Source organism: Geotrypetes seraphini, chromosome 3 (genome assembly GCF_902459505.1).
Source record: "Geotrypetes seraphini chromosome 3, aGeoSer1.1, whole genome shotgun sequence".
In the NCBI taxonomy this organism is placed as follows: Eukaryota; Metazoa; Chordata; class Amphibia; order Gymnophiona; family Dermophiidae; genus Geotrypetes; species Geotrypetes seraphini.
Window position 1 is genome coordinate 173,077,951 of NC_047086.1, and position 20,009 is coordinate 173,097,959.

General features: G+C 40.9%; 1 protein-coding gene across 2 annotated transcripts in view; it reads right to left on the minus strand.

The window, feature by feature from the left end:
• AHI1 (Abelson helper integration site 1) overlaps positions 1 to 20,009 on the minus strand; it is a 468,789-nt gene that overhangs the window by 129,099 nt on the left and 319,681 nt on the right. The gene's annotated exons all lie outside the window — the stretch shown is intronic.

Sequence of the window (20,009 nt, forward strand, 5' to 3'; positions counted from 1 at the left end):
TGTCTCCTTCATCCAGCGGTCCCACCTCCTCCCTAGCTGGCTGTTTCCCTTTAACATATCTGAAGAACGGTTTGAAATTTCATGTCTCCCTGGCTAGCCTCTCTTCATACTCTCTTTCGGCTTTTCGAACCACACGGTGACATTCTTTTTGATACTTCCTGTGCTCCTTCCGGTTCCCTTCAGTTTTGTCCTTTTTCCATTTCCTGAATGAATTTTTCTTATTGCCTATCGCTTCCTTCACTATTTTAGTCATCTATACTGGGTCTTTTGTTCGACTCTTTTTGCACCCCTTTCTGAATCTGGGTTTGTACAGATTTTGCGCCTCACTCACCGTGTCCTTGAATAAAGACCAGGCATGTTCTACCGTTTGCTATTTCTTTGAAGTGTTCCTAAGTTTCTTCCTTACCATTTCCCTCATTGCTTCAGTTTCCTTTCCTGAAGTTGAAAGTTGCCACTATGGTTCTCTTTCCGTTCGGTATTCCTACTTCAACCTTGAACTTGATCATATTACGATCGCTGTTTCCCAACGGTCCAACTACTTCCACTTCCTTTGCAGGTCCCATTAGCCCATTTAGGATTAGATCCAGAGTGGCATTTCCTCTCGTCGGTTCTCTAACAAGCTGCTCCATGAAGCAATCTTGTATAGCCTCCAGGAATTCTGTCTCCCTAGCGCATCTTGAGCTTCCAAGACTCCAGTCTTTCCCAGGGTAGTTGAAGTCTCCCATAATAACCGTGTAACCACTTTTGCATTCTCGCTTCATCTCGGCATCCATTTCTTTATCGATATCTCTGGTTTGCCCGGGTGGATGATAGTATAGGCCCATCTTTATTTCATGCCCTTTCCTACCTGGTATTTTAACCCATAGCGATTCCAGTTTGTTGGTCGTCTCCGCTGTTTCCATTCTTGTTGATTGTATGCTTTCTTTTACGTATAGGGCTATTCCTCCTCCTTTCTGTCTTGACCTGTCCTGGCGATAGAGCTTGTACCCCGGCAGTGCTGTATCCCATTTGTTTTCCTCATTCCACGACGTTTCAGAGATTCCAATGATGTCTATGTCCTCTGCATTGGCCACGGTTTCTAGTTCCCCCATTTTGTTTCTTAGGCTCCTTGCATTAGTATATATGCAATTTAGATCCTGGCATTTTGTCGTCTTCATTTCCTTTCCCTGTGCTTCGGTCTTTAGTGTCTTCTCTTTTGTTACAATCTTTTTAACCTCCACTTCTGGGTTAGTTGTCTCCTGTAATTTGTCCCTTGTTTCTTCCCAGCCTTTTTTCCCCTTAGTATCTTCACAGGATACCTTCTTCCGAATCGTCAACGCTAGGTTGACTGTTGGCTTTCCCCTTCCTCTTAGTTTAAAGCCTGTTCTATTCCTCTCTTGACGTTGTTTGCTAGAAGTCTTGTTCCCACCGCACTCAGGTGCAGTCCATCTCTCCTGTAGAGCTTGCTCTTGCCCCAGAACGTTGTCCAGTTCCTCACAAAGTGGAACCCTTCTTCCTCACACCATCTCCTCATCCACCCATTTATTGATTGTAGTTCCTCCTGACTTTTCACATCTGCCCTCGGTACCGGTAGGATCTCTGAGAATGCTATCTTCTGGGTCCTCATCTTCAGCTTCCTTCCCAGAATCTTGAACTGTTCTATCAGCGTGCCTCTTCTGTAGTCTCTCCTGCTGACATCATTCGTCCCGATGTGGATCATTACTGTGGTCTCTTCCGTCTCTGCTCCTTCCAGGTTCTTCCCAATTTTGTCCACGATGTCCTTGGTTCTCGCTCCTGGGAGGCAGGTCACCAGTAGATCCTCTCTTCCTCCTGCTATGTGGCTGTCCACATGCCTCAGTATCGAGTCTCCCACCAGGATCGCTGACTTTCCCTTCTTCAATTTTCGTTTCGGTCTCAGATCAATGTCCTCGGTGTGCTTTGCTCTCTCTTCTTCTGGGCATCGACTAGCCAATTCCTCCCCCTCTTGTGGTGTTCCTCTGTGGGTATCTTCTTTGAGGTCACCTGCTTCTTGCTCCCCCTTCCATGTTGGTGTTGGTGTAACTTCATCTCTCATCTGTAGTTCGTTCTCTTCCACCCTCCTCCTGTATGATTTCTCAATGAATTCCTCGAGTTCCCTGACTTCCTTCTCGATGTGTCTTTCACTCCTGAAGTCTTCAAATGCCCTGGTAGGGTACTCCGCGGTGTAAAGTCCTTCTAGCTCCTGTATCTTGTCCTCAAGTCGCTTGACTTCTTTCTTCAAGCTTTTCAGCTCCTGACACCGACTACATACGTATGACTGTCTCCCCGAGGGGAGGTAGTCATACATATGACAGTCCATGCAGAACACTGGAAAGCTCATCTTCTGGTCACCTTCTGCTTCCATCGGGGTTACTACTTTAAGAGAGCAATTAAGTTTACGTGTTCCTTCTGTATCTGCTTCCTTCTGCACCTGCTTCTTGCCTTGCTGCCTTCTTCTTTTGTGTGGGCTGCCTAAGCTCTACCTTTCCTTACTTTTGCTTGTGTGTTTGTTCCTTCTGTGCCTGCTGCCTTTGCACAACCTTGCCTAACTTTTGCATGTGTGTGGTTGTTCCTTCTGTATCTGCTTCTTTCCTTGCTGCCTTCTTGTGTGTGCTCTTCCTTACCTTACTACTGCTTGTGTGTTTGTCCCTTCTGCGCCTGCTTCTTCCTTACCTTCTGTGCTTGCCGCTTCCTTACCTTTCAGTGCTTCCCTGTGCTCTTGGGTGTAGTGACTTGGCCTTTCTTGAGGCCCTTCGCAAAGGCGCGCTCGCTAAGGCGAGCGCCTTTGCCGCTCACCTTCGCCGCGCTCCGCCTCCTTTTATGGGGGAGTTTGGGTGCTGACTCTTCCGATGCGGTGGGGGTGGGCGGAGCTAACTCTCGCCTTGCCCCTAGCCTCCTGTTCTTCTCTGTCTCCCTCCTCTCCTCGTTTCTGCTTTTAAAACTGCTTTTCTCCCTTGCTCCTGCTACTCCTCTTGCCTGATGCTTTTTACAGCTGATGTGGGAGTGATAAGATACAGTGAGGTGGACCTTGTTGCCTTGTCAGTAGACCAGAATTTAGAAGTCTTGTTAGACACTACTTTGTCATTTAAGCCATATACGACATTTCTAATCTTGTCTGCCTTTTTATAAATTATGGGACTCTTTTACTAAAGCCCTGTGCATGCTAATGGATAGTAGTGTGCGTTAGGTGACATGTGGCCTATAGGTATAAAATATGACGAGCAACATTAGCATGTTAACTATGTTTTAGTAAAAAGGTCCCTACATTTTTTTGTGGTGGCTAAGGAATTATTTTTCACCAATTGATTTTTTGTGTAGAGCTCTGAGGTATTATATCCCCTGTTTATTACAATGTTCTGCATTTAGGTCTGCCTCCATGTGTGATATAGTTGCTGCAATTAGTTCAAAATTTTACTGCACATTTCTTGTTTGGCTGTGGAATGCAGGAATAAATCACAGAAGTTTTTGATGTACTGGCTGCCTGTAAATTTCATATATAATTTAAAGACAGAAAAATGATTCTTAAGAGAAATATATGAAAAAGAAAGGTATTGTTTTTTATTTGCATAAAATAAAAACATGTAAAGTACAAGAACAATTGCTTCACTGAAAAGTCTGGAAACTAACTACCCACATCCTTTATTACTGTCAAAATTATTTTCTTTTGCTTAACCAGTTTCTCCAATTTTAGAAATTGTAATGGTTGAAAAGAATCCAAGTCTTCTTTTAAGTGAACAACTAATAGGTTTATTCTTTTTGTTTACTAATCATTTTTTTTAGATGGAAGAGCCTCTGGCACAAGAGCGTGGGTTCACTCTTGCTCCACCCAGCCCCATTTATGGTATATAACAAGGATGTTCTTCATCATAATATCCGCAAGGCACTGACTGAGGGATTTATTCTGGATTGAGTGGGGGTATCGAGGTTTCCAATTACTCCCTTTATTCTGCTGTACAAATTTCTCATACAAAAGTACTATATGTGTTCTTCTGGCAGAGAACTGCTCACTGTTGATTAAGGGCCAGATTCACTAAGCTTTTTGCAATAGACATAAAATGGGAAAAATGTTTTAGTAAATTTGGGCCCAGGTCTTAAATCCTACAGTAAGCCTTATTCATAAACAGTTGTGCCATGTTCTATGAAAAAAAGGTTGTGGTAATATTATGAAAAACAACGTTAATGACAATTCTTACCAGTTAGTAAAGGTACCCTTATCAATGCACATGAATATCAGTTTGTAATGGCATAATTTCAGTTGAATATTATGAAACATTTAAGTATGTTTGAATAAAGATGGTTTTGAATTAAAGTTATTTTAAGTTTCACTGTGTGCAAATGCCATCCCTAGATTTCTATTATACTACTACTACTTATTTCTATAGCATTGGTAGATGTACACAGCACTGTACATTAAACATATAAGAGGCCATCCTGCTCAATAGAGCTTATAATCTAATTAAAACAAACAGGACATATAGCAAACCTGTGTTTCTTCCATACCTTTCAGAATTCTGTCATTGTTTTCAACCGTACCACTTCCTGTGCAAGAGTACACTAGCCTCTCTCTGAAAAATTATTTCCTGGTGTTGCTTTTAAGTTTTCTTCCTTGTGTCAGGTGAAGTCCTAGCGACTTGATGAATTAATTCTCTCCTTATAGCTTCATTTATTTTCCTCTGTTGGATGTTTTTTTCCTTGTTCTCTTTTAAGTATTTAAGGGGTCCTTCTACTAAAGCAGTGTCCCACAAACTTTGTCAAGCCACGGTACACTAAACACAGTGGCTGCGGTTCAAGGCATGCAGAAGTGCAGGGACGTTGCCATGATGACGTCACATGTACGCTTGACATCATCACTTCAACGTCTGCGCATGCATGAAGGCCCTCCTGTGGGAGGTTGTCAGCAGGGAAGAAGGCTGAAGAGGAGAGGCGTTGGTGCCAGCTGATTGCCTACAGGATGTGCCTCTCGCCGCGAGAGGCATATCCTGTAGGTAGTCATCAGGCACCAGCACCTCTCCTCCTCCCCAGTGTGTCACGGTACACCTGAAATCTCAGGAGGCACACAGTTTTCGATACACTGCAGTGTTCTCCCCAGAAATATTTTCCAGCCAGATGGCATGAAAAAGTAGCCGGGTGGGGCAGAATGGGGAAATTTGGAGGTGTAGGAAAATTAAATGTGCACTATTTTTATTAGTTAATTATTATTAATTATTTTTTTAAGGTTTGACTCTTACTAAGCAATTAACTAGCTAATGCAGAGTTAAAGTGGGACCACCTGTCACCTATATAGGAGGTGAAAAGTGCTTCCACATTAACCGGAAGCAGGTACTGTACCATTCATCTGAATGTTAACATACATGGACCTTCCCCTAGCTTTTATAGGTGAATCATTGCATCCCAGACCTTCTCACACCTTACCTGGTGGTCTAGTGGTGATGCGGGGCAGGAGCAATCTTCCTACAATCCTGGCCTGTGCAGAGCCGTCATCAAAACTGGCTGCCATGAGTTCCCGTGGTCTCATGAGACTACAACGGGAACTCACAGCAGCCAATTTTTATTTCGGCTCTGCACAGGCATGAGTGTAGGAAGATTGCTCCTTCCCCACGTCACTGCTAGACCACCAAGTAAGGTCTGGGGAGGTCTGGGACACAGAAGGTAGGCGGGGTGGGTCAGAGTTGGCCCTAAAAGTTATTCGCGGTTTTTCAATAACCGTGGACCGGCTTTGCCCCTAACCCTCATGTTTACGGAGGGAGAAGTGTATTCTGGTACAGACCCAATACCATTTTGGTTCTTTTACTCTGAACAGCTTTCAGTCTTTCTACACCTTTGGTGTCATCTATGCAGGAATCAAAATCACTGAGCTTTGGAATAACCTTCCTGCCCTTGGGCTCCTTCCAATTATTCCGAAAGCATCTGAAAACTTGGCTATTCTCAAAAATGTAAATCTCGCTACCCTCTTTATAATCACTAATTCTTATTATGTTTTTCCTTCATTATATTAAAGTTCCTGTAAACCGTGCCAAGCTCTATCTTTATGGAGAGGATGTGGTATATAAACTTAAGGTTTAGTTTAGTTTTAGTAAGATACGACCTCTAAAACTGAACACAGTACTCCAAATATGGTTTCACTAATGATTTCTACAGGGGCATTATCACATCCTTTTTTTGCTGGTTATACTGCTCTCCAGTGTAGTCAAGCATCCTTCTGGCCTTCCCTACTGCCTTGTCACATTGTCGCCATTTTGAGATTCTCAGACATTTTCCCGAACACTACATAGCCACACATAAAAAGATAGAACTAGCCTTTGAACTGATTCTCTGATTCTTCTTTATACCTTTCCATGCAGCCTACAATCATCAAGTATGCTACTATTATGTATCTTTCATCACCAACTTGATTTTGCTTTCTATTTTTCTGTGCATTTGCCCACTTATGCTATCGGGCTCATAATAAAAAAACAAAGATGTCCAAACAACATCCTAAATCGGCACTTGGACATCCTAATCGCCAGGATGTCCACATGCCGATAATTAAAACCGCCTTTCTTGACATCTAGCAAGGTGTCCCAGCCTCTGTGCATTCAGAGTACAAGATGGGTGTGGTGGAAGCGTGTTATGGGTGGGCTTTGGGTTTGCCTAAGGGCAGGTTAGACTTGGACATCTTGCACAGATAATAAAATGTTTTGCAAGATATCCTGGGCCAAATTTAAACACGTTTGGAAGTTTTGGTAGATCTGTTTTAGAAGAGTCTAAGTGCTACAAAGATGCCTAAACTGACCAGATGACCACTGCATGCATCAAGGTAAGACAACCCTACACTCCCTCAGTGCTCACTGACCCCCTTCCACTACACACAATTGAGAACAAAAAGGTACATACTTGACTCTAGAACAGTAGCATCTGGCATGGGGAAACCTAGCAGAGCTTAATACAGGTATCTTAAGTAGCCTGGTGGGTGGGCTAGTGAACCTCCGAGAGGAGGACCTAGGCCCATAAACCACTCTAAACACTACATTTATGGTAGAATGTGTGAGCCCACCCAAACCCTACTATACTGCCATATAGGTACCACCTGCAGCCATAAGTACTTTTGGGGTGGTACACAGGTCTGTATAGTAGGTTTTGGGGGAGGCGGGCTCACCATAAATTATAAGGGGGTTATGTTGAGATATACATCTTGCACCCTTTATGTGAAGTTCACAGCAGTGCCCTCTAATGTGTTCCACTGCTTTGTTGGGAGGTCTATGTGGCCAGTCCATTGCTATGCAGGCCTCTCCCAAGTTCAAATGGTCTGCATTTGGACATTTTCAACATGGATGTTTTTCTGATCAAAAATGGAGTATAAAGTTAGATGTTCTGGCGGCCTAGACGACCTGTTGGCCAAGACGTCTAAGTAGACAATTTTCAAAAATAAATACATTTTTGGACATCCAGCAGTTTGCCATTCAAAAATGGCCATTTCTGTACCTCCAACTTTGGACGACCAGCTGGAAACGTCTACTTTGAATTTAGATTTTTTTTAAATGTCTGAATTGCTGCAAGATATAATTTTCTCAGTCCAGCTTCATCTAAACACTTCTAGGTTTTTCTTTTAAATTTTCACTACTTGTTCTTTGTGAATTTTAAGGATTATTACTGCAATTAGCTTCATGAAACCTCCTACTTTTTTTCTTCATGTGTAGACCAGCAGGAAGTATTCCGGCTCTGCTGAATAGCAATGGTCACTGAACGACATATTCACCAACCAAAAGTATATATTTGTCACTCAGCATAAGCCACCATAGCATGAGTGTCAGGAAAGGACTAGAATGATATATGCACTTGTTGCTAGAGTAATACATTCTGTGGGTAATTTTGTAACTGTATCAACTAATAAGAAATATGCATGTCATCATATCTGAACAAAAATTCAGGATTTTCAAAGCAAATGCACACAGGAAAACTATCCACTTGCATTTATACCAATTATTTGCAGTGCAAAATTTTCATGGATAAACTACAAGCATACATTTGAATGTTCAGAAGTATGTGGATAATGGCAAACTGCTCCTTTACCCTGTGAATGCCTTCTTAAACAATGGAGAATTTATAACAGTATAATACACTGCTAGACAGGTGGAAAAGTTAGTTTTACTTCATGAAGCAGGTGAAAACCTGGCTCTTCACCCAAGCCATTAATACATAGGATGACTGAGTATACTTATTCTGCACCAGGACTAGTTTACTACACATACTAACTAAATCAGTTCCTTATATCGTTATATTCTACTTGCCTTGAGTTTAGCCTCCCATCTGTTTATCCCAACGGACTCCGTACCACCCCTCTTGTCCTCATCTAATAACTGCACTTGGCCCCTTGGCTATAGGATAAGCTGTATTGTAGAAAGCATGCACATATACCTCCAGTCTTCAAGTTCTGCAGATGATTTTAATAACAGGTTACAGACCACTAACAAATGATCAGTAAATTAATGTCTGATTTCTTTTATTACTCTGGGGTGCATACCATCCAGTCCAGATCATTTACTGTTCTTTATTTTGGCAAGTTGGCTCAGTATGTCACTGATATTTGTTTCAGTTCCTTTGCATTGTTATCCTTGAAAATCATTTCTGGCACATGTAGATCTCTAGCAGCAACTAAAGACTCTGTGGAAAGTTGATATTCCAGATGTAGACTTTATTGTTAATTCAATTTGATGATCAACATAAAAACATCTAGGACCCAATCCACTGGGAACTTTGGACCCAATACAATCCGTGTTTCAACAATAGTGTCTTCCTCTGGGGTCCCTGTTGGTCTTAAGCTAGAAACTCGTGGATTTTTAATCAGTCCTAATGAACAGGTTCTGCAGTAACTTCGTGTAAGTAAGGAGCTCCTGATGGAATCGCTAAACTAACGCTAGCAGCAGTTGTATGGGGAAGTTAAAAGCACACAGTGAGCTGCTGCTAGGAGGAGAGGTACATGGAGAAGGGAGAGGGAGAAGTGCTGCTGGACAGGGGAGGAAGAAAAGGGAAGGGAGAAGAGGTGCTGCTGGACCTGACATGTGGGGAAGGGAAGAGAAAGGTGCTGCTGAACTTGAAGGAGAAGGAGTGATAAGGGTGAGGTGCTGCACACTGCCTGCCATTAACCCGGAAGCTTCTCCTCTGCCAGATCCTGCCCTCTGTCAGAACTTCCTGTTTCTATCCGGGTGGGACACAACAGAGGAGAGGCTTCCGGGTTAGCAGCAGGCAGCATATAGGAATCAGTGCCACTAACCTGGAGGGAGGGAAGGAAAAATGTTGGAGGGATGAGAGAGGGAGAAATTGACATGGAGTGGAAAGGAGGGTGAGATGGTGCATGGGGAGAGAGCATATTAATTGTGAGTGAAATTGGGGAGGAGGAAAGGAAGGAAATTTGTTGCAGGAGGGATGAGAGTGGAGGGAGAAATGGACATGGAGTATAAAGGAGAGAGAAATGATGCTTAGGGAGAGAGCATGTTAGTTGTGCGCGGGATTGGGGAAAAATGGACTGGGGGTGGGAAGGAGGGATGTCACACTCGAGTGAAGGGGCGAGAAGAAAGCATGCAGGAGGCATAAAGTGTTGGACTTGAAGAGAGGGAGAGATGTTGGATGGGGAGGGCAGAAAGAAGGGAAGGAGAAATGTCACACTCAGGGGAAAAGGGAGAGAGTAGAGAGTGAAAAGTTGGACTCATGGAGGGAGAGAGCGATGTTGGTTGGGGGAGGGAATAAGTACTGGAGGAGAGGAAGCGTGCAGGAGGCAGAGAGAAAAAATGTTGGACTAGTGGAAGGAAATGAGGGAGAAATTTGGAGGGGGGCTGAGGGGAGATGTTGGACTGCATGGGACAGAAAGGAGGAAGGGAGAGAGAAATGAAACACTGGGGATGGGGGTGGGAGAGAGAAGACTCAAGGAATGGAGAGATGTCATATCCAGAGAAGGATGATGGAAGGAGGGAGAGAGAGATATCAGACCACTGGAAGGGGAAGAGAAGAGTCACTGCAAGACGACCAAGTCTAACCTGCCCTTTTGCACGCCCAAAGCCTGCACATAACACACCTCCACCACACCCAGCTTGAGTTCTGAACATACAGAGGCTGGGACACCTCACAAGACATCCAGAAAGGCGACTTTGATTATCAGCACTTGAACATACTGGTGATTAGGACATCCAAGTGCTGATTTAGAACTCTTTTTGGACGTTTATATTTTTTTTTATTTATGAGCCTCTTGGATTCATTAAAGTCTGCAATTAAGCTAAGTTTACTTTACTTTCTTTATGAAAATGGAAATGAAGAACAGCAAATGTAATTTTATAATATAATATCAGTATTTGAATGAAGATAAATATTTATGAAAATTAATTTTCTAGATCTGCAATGATAAGGTGCCTAAAGCTTAGGCAGCAATGAAATGTTGAGCTGTCAGAGTGGCATCATTGAGGTATATTAACACTTGGAGAAAATACTTGGTGGTTGTTTACTATCTTAGATTGCTATGGATATTGTTGTTGTAAACAGGATACAGAATCACCCTTAGCGCCAGTTCCTGTACTTAACCTTCAGCACATTACATTAGTGACTTTTATTCCACCATTCCCTTGCGGTTGAAGGCGGATTACATTAGAGTTATCTGGACAATTCCAGAAGAGATTACATAGTAGAGCAGTTTACTTTGGGGGATTAAGATACTTTCTGTGGAGTTAGTTTGTCTTAATAGATTTCTTGAATAGTAGGGTTTTAATTTCTTTTCTGAAGGTTTTGTAGTCTGGTGTCATCATCAATAGATTGGATAACTGGTGGTCAAGTTTCGCTGCCTGCGTGGCCAGTAGGCCATCATACTTTTTTTGCGTTTGACGCCTCTGATTGGGGGGTGCATGGTGTTTGGGTTCTCCTTTGCATGGTTGTGTCAGTTTGGATAAGGTGGTTGTTCAAGTAGGCTGGGCTGTCACCATTGATTGCTTTAAATAGTAGACAAAAAAATTTGAATTGTATTCTTGCTTGTATTGGGAGCCAGTGTGAGTCGAGGTATGCGGCGGTGATGTGGTCGTATTTCTTCAGCGAATAAATCAGTCAAAGGTCTGTGTTTTGTACTGTTTGTAGTTGTTTTATCATGACTGTGGGCAGGGGAGATAGAGGATGTTGCAGTAGTCTAGAAGTCCTAGGACTAGAGATTGGACCAAGAGCTGGAATTGTTTTCTGTAAAAGAATTTTCGGATTTGCCTTAAGTTTCTCATGACCGCAAATGACTTCTGTATTGTTTTGTTGATTTGTGGTTGCATGGTACAGCTTCTGTCTATCATCACTCCCAGAAGTCTTAGGGTGGGTTGAATGGGGTATGTGATTGAGTTTATTACTAAGTTTGTTATGGTTGGTGTTTTGTTTGTTTCAAGAAGTATAAATTTTATTTTGTTTGGGTTCAGTTTTAGTTTGTGTTCTTTCATCCATGTAGCCACCGATTCTAGTATTCTCTATAGTTTGTCTGTCATGGAGTGTATAGGTTGATCAAAAGGAAGGAGGATGGTGATATCTTCTGCATAGCTTTAGGAAGTTAAGCCTAATTTGTCTAGGTAGGTGCCAAGGGATGCAGTGTAGACATTGAAGAGAGTTGTGGATAAAAGCGATCCTTGGGGTACGCCACAGGGGTTGGACCATGGTTCTGAGTTTTGTTTGTTTTTATTCTGTAGGTCCTGGATTGTAGGAATCCTTGAAACCAAGTATGCACCTTTCCTGTGATTCCTATTGATTCTAGTATTTGTAGTAGGATGTCACGGTCTACCAGGTCAAATGCTGCGGTGAGATCTAGTTGTATAACTAGCATTTTTTTGCCTGTGCTGAGGTGTTGTCTAGTTGTGTCCGGGTGGGATCCTAGTAGTGTCTCTGTGCTGAAGTTTGTTCTGAAACCAGTTGTGGTTTGCTAGGTAGTTGAAAGCTAGTGTAAGTGCTGCTGCCCAAGTTAGGCATGCCGAGGCAGTATTCTGTAAATGATATATGAAACTTTTTGGAATGCCCATGGCCATGCCCTTTCATGGTAGCACTGAGTTGGATGTCATGCCATACAGAATATAGAGAATGCCATTAATGTCAATAACTGGTTGTTAGCACCTAATTATTGATGTTATTAGCACACACATCTTGGGAGCGCACCCAAATTTTGGCATGTAAATCTATATTCCATATATAGAATCCACCATGTCAACCATATAAGCAGTCAAATATGTAGTCTTGGTTATAACCAATAAAACTACTGGGTCAAATTCTAAACCACGTCTCCCCAAAAGCAGAACCAAACAACAAAACTAAAAGGGAAGAACTCTTAATGTAAACGTCACTTCAATGTGTAAACTTTCAACCTGAGAGGTGCTCAGAACCTTGAAAACAAGGTGGAATGAATGCTGACTGGGGACAAACCCCTATCATTGCATCCTCTCCCGTGATAGAAAGAAATATGGTGAAAAATATTTTGCAGAAAAGACTGAACTAATGTCCCAAATCAATAGTTTGAAAAATAACAACTTCAACGCATTCAAAAAATGAACTTAACTTGCATAGGTGCTTCGGGAAGCTGTCTCACTCCAGCGGGCTCTAACGCGTTTCGCCAAAGGCTTCTTCAGAGAGCCACCAAAACAAGCTGGAACTAAGTGAAACTTCTTCCTTCCTGATAGGAAGTGATGTAATCAGGGGTGACGAGGAAGAAAGATATCTTCAAGATATCAGTCAAGATATCTTCCCTTTCCTTGAGCTGCACAGCACCATCACTCACAGTACATAACAATAAAGTGATCTATGACACTTGAGTTGCTGAAGTTTCACCTGTCTTTTGCCATTTGCGGGACACAGATTGTAAAAATCTGTCTGGCATTGGCCTCAGTTCCCCTAATGCTGGAGTTGCCGAATCTTCTTTCAGTCTTGTTTCAAGGGTAATTTTGTAAGTGTTATTTCCATGTAAAATGTCTTACAGGCAGAAAGAGGCATTTACAGAATTTACCCAGGGCTATGCATACATAATAGCAGATGTTACCAATACAGAGCACATGCTTAAGTATTTCTAGGGGCAGAGTTAATGTGGAGGTATGAGATAAGAGCTATGCAAGCATCAGAAAAGAAAACAACTGCAATCTAGACAGTACAGTAAAAGAATGGCAAGACCTGAAAACTCAGACATCCACAGAAAATGCTTGTGAAAACAAGTGAGCCTTCAACAGAATCAGAGATAAAATGATGATTCTGAGGAAGAGAGGGGTAGAAAAACTGAAAACTGTACATAGGAAAATTGAACAACTTGAAAATCATAACAGATGATTGAATTTATGTTTGATCAGTTTTCCTAAGCTGCTGTGTTTAACTCCAGGGCTACCTTAAAAAAATACTTAGTGGATATTTTGAAATATTTTTGCATTTATACCTCCTTTGAATAAAGTGCATCTCCTGCCGGTTTCCTCTGATAAAACCTCGAGAGTGAGACCTAGTAGGCACGGTCAAGAAGTTGGGCAAGATTTAAACAATTTAACAGCTTTGTTGGAAGATTCCTCAGTAGATGTGTTAGTTTCTTTTATTTTTGAGGAAAATAAGAACTCAGTTTTGCATTATTTTGGGGGGAAAATATATGGATGCATCCAGATATCACCAAGGCAATGCAGCAAAGCAAAGCTTTTTTTACTTTAAGACAGCAAACTATGAATTTAGGTGTCACATTTTTGCAGAGTTATCCATTCAAGTGCTTGGTGCGATATCCTGGAGTTATGTCTTTTTTGCTCCTTAGCGGCCTCCAAAACTGAACAGAACACTCCAAGTGGGGCCTCACCAGCAACCTATAAGGGGTATCAACACCACCTTTCTTCTGCTGGGTACGCCTCTCTATATACAGCCTAGCATCCTTCTGGCTACAGCCATCGTTTTATCACAGTTTTGTCGCCTTCAGATTCTCAGACACTAACCCTCCAAGGTCCCTCTCCCCATCCATGCATGTCAAGTCCCTCACCTTGCAGCAAGTACATCTCCCTCGGATTTCTACTCCCCAAATGCATCACTCTGCACTTCTTTGCATTGAATTTTAGTTGCCAGATATTAGACCATTCTTCCAACTTTTGCAGATCCTTTTTCATGTTTTCCACTGCCTCCAGGGTGTCCATTCTGTTATAAATCTTGGTATCATCTGCAAAAAGGCAAACCTTACCTTCTAACCCTTCGACAATGTTGCTCACAAAAATACTGGCGACCACAATGGAGATAGTCACTTCTGCACAAATAACAGCAAAATCCAATGAAAAAGAGCAGAGTATCAGGTCTTCAAAAACCCTCTTTTTTAGCAACCAATGATAAAAATCATGTATAAAACAGTTTTGTCAATCATAAGAACATCTTGCAAAATAAGGACTCGACACAAACCGTATTTCTAGGAGGATCATTGTGCAATGCGATTTTCTCAACCTTGTATTTCCCCGAATTTGGCTTTTACTGTTGGTTTGTTACTTACATTATTGGGACTCCTGATGCAGGCTGTTTAGCCAAAACACGGTTCGTGTCAAGTCCTTATTTTGACAGATGTTCTTATAATTGACAAGACTGTTTTATACATGATTTTTATCATTGGTTGCTCTTAAAGAGGGTCTTTCACAAAAATATTGAACAGAATCGGCCTCAACATCTTCTGCCATCTGTCTGTCAACCAGTTTCTAATCCAGTTCACTACTTTGGGTCCTAACTTCAGCTTGTCAAGTTTGTTTAAGAGGAACCGTGTCAAAGGTTTTGCTGAAATCAAAGAAAATTACATCTAGTGCACATCCTTGATCCAATTCTCTGGTCATCCAGTAAAAGAATTAAATTTGATTTGTTTGGCACAATTTACCTTTAGTAAAACCATTATATTATTGTCTTGGATCTTGTAACCCATTAGATACTAGGAAATTCACTATCTTTCTTTCAGCAATGCTTCCATTATTGTATTAATAATCGAAGTGAGGCTTATCAGCCTGTAATTTCCCGCTTCATCCCTGCGACCACTTTTGTGAAGTGGGACCAAATCCGCTCTTCTACAATCCCACGGAACCTCTCCCATGCCCAGGAAATTATTAAACAAATCTTTAAGTGGATCCACAGAACCTCTATGAATTCCCTCAATATTCTGGAGTAGATCTCGTTCGGTCCCATTGCTTTGTTCACTCTCAATTTTTCAAGGTGTTCATAAACACTTTCTTCCGTGAATGGCACGGTATCCACTCCATTCTCACATGTAACTTTGCCAGCCAATTGCGGTCCTTCCCCAGGATTTTTTTCCAAGAACACAGAAGTATTTGTTTAGCACATTTTTTGTTTTTCCTCATTACTCTCCACATAGCGGTTTATAGCTTTTTTCAGTCTCGCTATTCTATTTTTCATCTTCCTTCTTTCACTAATATACCTGAATAAATTTTTGTTTCTCTTTTTTACATTTCTAGCCATTTGCTCTTTCACTTGCACCAGACATCTCTCTCTCTTGGCTTCTTTCAGTTTCATCTGTTATTCCTTTCTGTGCTCCTCTTCTTGAGTTTTTTTTAATATTTCATGAATGCCAATTGCCTGTATTTTCTCCACCACTATTTTGGAGAACCATATCAGTTTCCTTTTTTCCTTGTTTTTATTTATTCTCCTCACATAAAGGTCGGTAGCCATTTTTATTGCTCCTTTCAGCTTGGACCACTGTTTTTTCACTTATGTCCTTTCATCCTAACATCTTTCTTCAGTTACTCCCCCATTTTGCTAAAGTCTGCACATTAGAAATCCAGGACTTTGAGTTTTGTGCAGTCACCCTCTACTTTAGCTGTTATAGCAAACCAAGCCATTTGATGATCACTACTGCCCACTTCTACCTTATTTGCATGCTCCTGGCTTATGCTTGTTTGCTATGTTTCCCCTTTCTTTTTGTGGTCTAAATAAGAGTAAATTATTTTTTCTTAATTATTTTGAAAGAAATCTTTCTTCATATTTAATTTGTCTAGCTATACTGTTTTAAATTAGACTAGTGGATAGCACTATTGCTTCAGCACCATGAACCCACAACCTCAACAGCTCAACAGCTCTATCCACTAGTCTTGTTTAAAACAGTACAGCTAGACAAATTCATCTGTGATGAGGAGGTCTTAGCCCTGGTAAAAAAGGAGGAAGGTAGACCCTGTCATACCCGTAAGATTTTCCATAAAGCCCCTTTTTCCCCACAACAACCCTCCTAAGGACCCAAGTAGGAGACAAAAATCTCTTTTGAGGTCCTTTACTTACAGGAAGACTCCCCTCCATTATACACCCAAGATAGAGGAAATGCCAGAGGGCAGGGGAGATAGGCGACCCTGTGAATGATTCTAAAATTACAAATAAAAGGAAAAAAAAGATTTGGAGAAATTCCCAAGAATAAACACTAATAAGATTGACTTGAGAAAAGCCGCTGGTTACCCTGGGGCTTAGTAGCATGAATTCCAGCTACATTTTAGGATCCTGCTAAGTATCTGTGACTGGATTAACTACTGTTGGAAACAGTGTACTGGGGTTGATGGACCTCTGATCTTATGTAGGGCTCAAATGGGATGATTTAATAATTTGTGTACACTTGTAAGCTACAGAGAAAGAGGAGGCAGCTTGAAGTGCCATGGTTGTTGGCTTTAAATTACAAAATCAACTTGGCAGTGGAAACCTTCTTGTCCTGGCATTCCACCATTGCATGGTGCTATGTACACAACTACAACTTCTAGGACCCACTAAAGTAGTATATACAGCAAATATGGCAGAAGATGATTCCTGAAAGATAGAGAACTGAACCAAAAGAGTTGGCATTCCTGAAATATAAAATACCCCCAAGAAGAAGAATACAGAAAGGACTACCGGGTGAAATCGAAAGAAGCCAGGAGGGAAATACGCCTGGCGAAAGCACAGGCAGAAGAGCAAATGGCTAAAAATGTCAAAAAGGGAGACAAAATTTTTTTCTGATATATCAGTGAAAAGAGGAAGATGAAAAATGGAATTGCTTAACTAAAAGATGCTAGGAACTGATATGTGGAGAGTGATGAGGAAAAAGCAAACGTGCTAAACAAATATTTCTGCTCTGTGTTCACAGAAGAAAAACCTGGAGAAGGACCGAGATTGTCTGGCAAAGTTACACAAGAAAACGGAGTAGATTCTGCACCGTTCACGGAGGAAAGTGTTTATGAACAACTTGAAAAACTGAAGGTGGACAAAGTGATGGGACCGGATGGAATTCATCCCAGGATACTGAGGGAGCTCAGAGAAGTTCTGGCGGGTCCTATTAAAGACTTGTTCAACAAATCTCTGGAGACGGGAATGGTTCCTGGGGATTGGAGAAGAGCAGATGTGGTCCCTATTCACAAAAGTGGTCACAGGGATGAAGCGGGAAACCACAGGCTGGTAAGCCTCACTTCGGTTGTTGGAAAAATAATGGAACTGTTGCTGAAAGAAAGAATAGTGAACTTCCTAGAATCTAATGGGTTACAAGATCCGAGGCAACATGGCTTTACTAAAGGTAAATTGTGCCAAACGAACCTGATTGAATTTTTTGATTGGGTGACTAGAGAACTGGATCAAGGACATATGCTAGAAGTAATTTACTTAGATTTCAGCAAAGCCTTTGACATGGTTCCTCATAAGAGGCTCTTGAACAAACTTGAAGGGCTGAAGTTAGGACCCAAAATGGAGAACTGGATTAGAAACTGGTTGACAGACAGATGTCAGAAGGTGGTGGTTAATGGAATTCACACAGAGGAAGAAAGGTGGATCATGGCATGTCCCAGGGATCGGTGTTAAGGCCGATTCTGTTCAATGTTTGTGAGTGACATTGCTGAAGGGTTAGAAGGAAAAGTTTGCATTTTTGTGGATGATACCAAGATTTGTAACAGAGTAGACACCGTGGAGGGAGTGGAAAACATAAGAAAGGATCTACAAAAGTTAGTCTAAAATCTGTCAACTAAAATTCAATGCAAAGAAATGCAGAGTAATGTTTGAAAGATGTTCCAACCATAATGCAAGCTTAACCAAAGATTAGCTTACTCTATGACAACCTCAGCAAATCTGAGATGGAATCACAGAATGATTATGTTTTATATCTTTATGTGTGTGTATATATTTTCCCCTCACTTTACAAGTGAAGCATACAACACTTTTAAGATAAATTAAAAAATACAATCCTTTGTGAGTACTGTTTAAAAATATATAGATGATAATAAATTATAAGTTTTTACTTTTTCAAAAATGTTGCTGCACTTTTGAAAATGCAAAGGAGTTTAACAGGACTTGTTTAATGAAGATTAAATTCAATATACAGGATTTAATTTCTCATAGCACACAACTAAAAAAATAAAGCCTATCCAGACTAAATAATTTTGGCACACCAGAACAATATTACATCACAGCCTGATTTTGCAACTTACAACCATTTCTGCCAAAGAGAATTAGAGCTAGACTTCATTTAATACACACCCTTGTATGATTTGGCCGATGGTACTTCCTTTTATCCTGAAGGCAAGAAGTAATTATCCCAAATACACCAATTTCACAAAAGGGTTTTTTTTTCAGTGCAAACCATTTTTAAGTTTAATATTCCTCGGCTGTGTAATTCATGTACTTTATTTTAAGCAAAGGATTTTAATTAGCATGCCTAGAAATACTATTAGGATAAATCCACAATACAGGATACTGCGTTTCAAAAATACCCAACTACAATACAAAACACTTGCACATGCTTTGGTATTAAGATTTAAGACCAAAAAATAATCATTCACACTGGGTTACAAAATTTAATCAAGTAGAGGTTTTAAACAAACTATTAAAAGTAGTGAAGCACATGAATTGGTGTGGGAGGTAATAGTGCTGGAGTCACTTGATAACAGTGATCATAACATGATCAGAATTGATATAACCCCTGGAATAAGTTCACATAGGAAATTCAATACAATAGCAATTAACTTTAAAAAAAGAGACTATGATAACATGAGGAGAATGGTAAAAAAGAAACCAAAAGGAGCAATTGCAAAGGTTAAAAATTTACATCAGACGTGGATGTTATTCAAAATACCATCCTGGAAGCCCAGCCTAGATATATCCAAAACAAAAGGGACGTGAAGTAAACTAATACTGGTCCACTTCAATACATAACAGTTACTAAACAAACACTGAAGAAACACTCAAGCATTTATAGAATGATAGAAAAATAGAATTAACATAGCATTTAGAACAGTGCTCAGAGGTTAATCTTGAATTTGTCAGACTGTTAGACTAGGTGAATGCCAAGTGTTTGAATACAGTTTTTTGCCTACTTGTGATACACACTGCATGTTGACATCTCCGGTTCTGTACTGAATGATTGACAGAAGTTTGAAAGTCCCGCCCTGCACGTATGATGTTACTTCCGGTATGGATCTTTAAACAGCAGTTCGTGAGGAAACTAGTTTTTCTGCAAGTATGAAGAATGGTGAAGACCCTAGGCCTTCACAGTTAGACCGCTCAACTCTCCTTATGCTGATACAAATAATATGAGTTTTAATAATCAAATAGTAATAGCTTACTGGAATAAATCACACAGCATACAGAGTGATAGAGCATACACCAGACTGGCCAGGCTGATGGAGAACTTCCGATGAGTTCTGAAACTATGGTTCAGGGAGCTTTCTTTTATATGATTCTGACAGCTCTGGCCCACGTTGGTGCATGTTACATTTCACACTTTCATTGGTTAATCATATTCATTATCTCATATATTAAGCTATGGATTGGTTAACATAAATTGAGTGATTCTGTGTCACGCCTTTTTCCATATGCTTCTCCCTCATTTCCCCGTAAATGTCCCGTTAATATACCAAGTTCCTCTTTTGAGCACTTGGGCCTAACGATTTTCCGGCTCTGTGGTTGGCATTTTTGTACACTTCTGTCCGTGGTTCGTCTTTCCTCTGGTAAAACTTTCATAAAGTTATCATCCTGCTTATATTTTTCATCAGAACTGTTTTTCTCTATAACTACGCCCTCTGTTTCTAAGAAAAAGTAGAAGT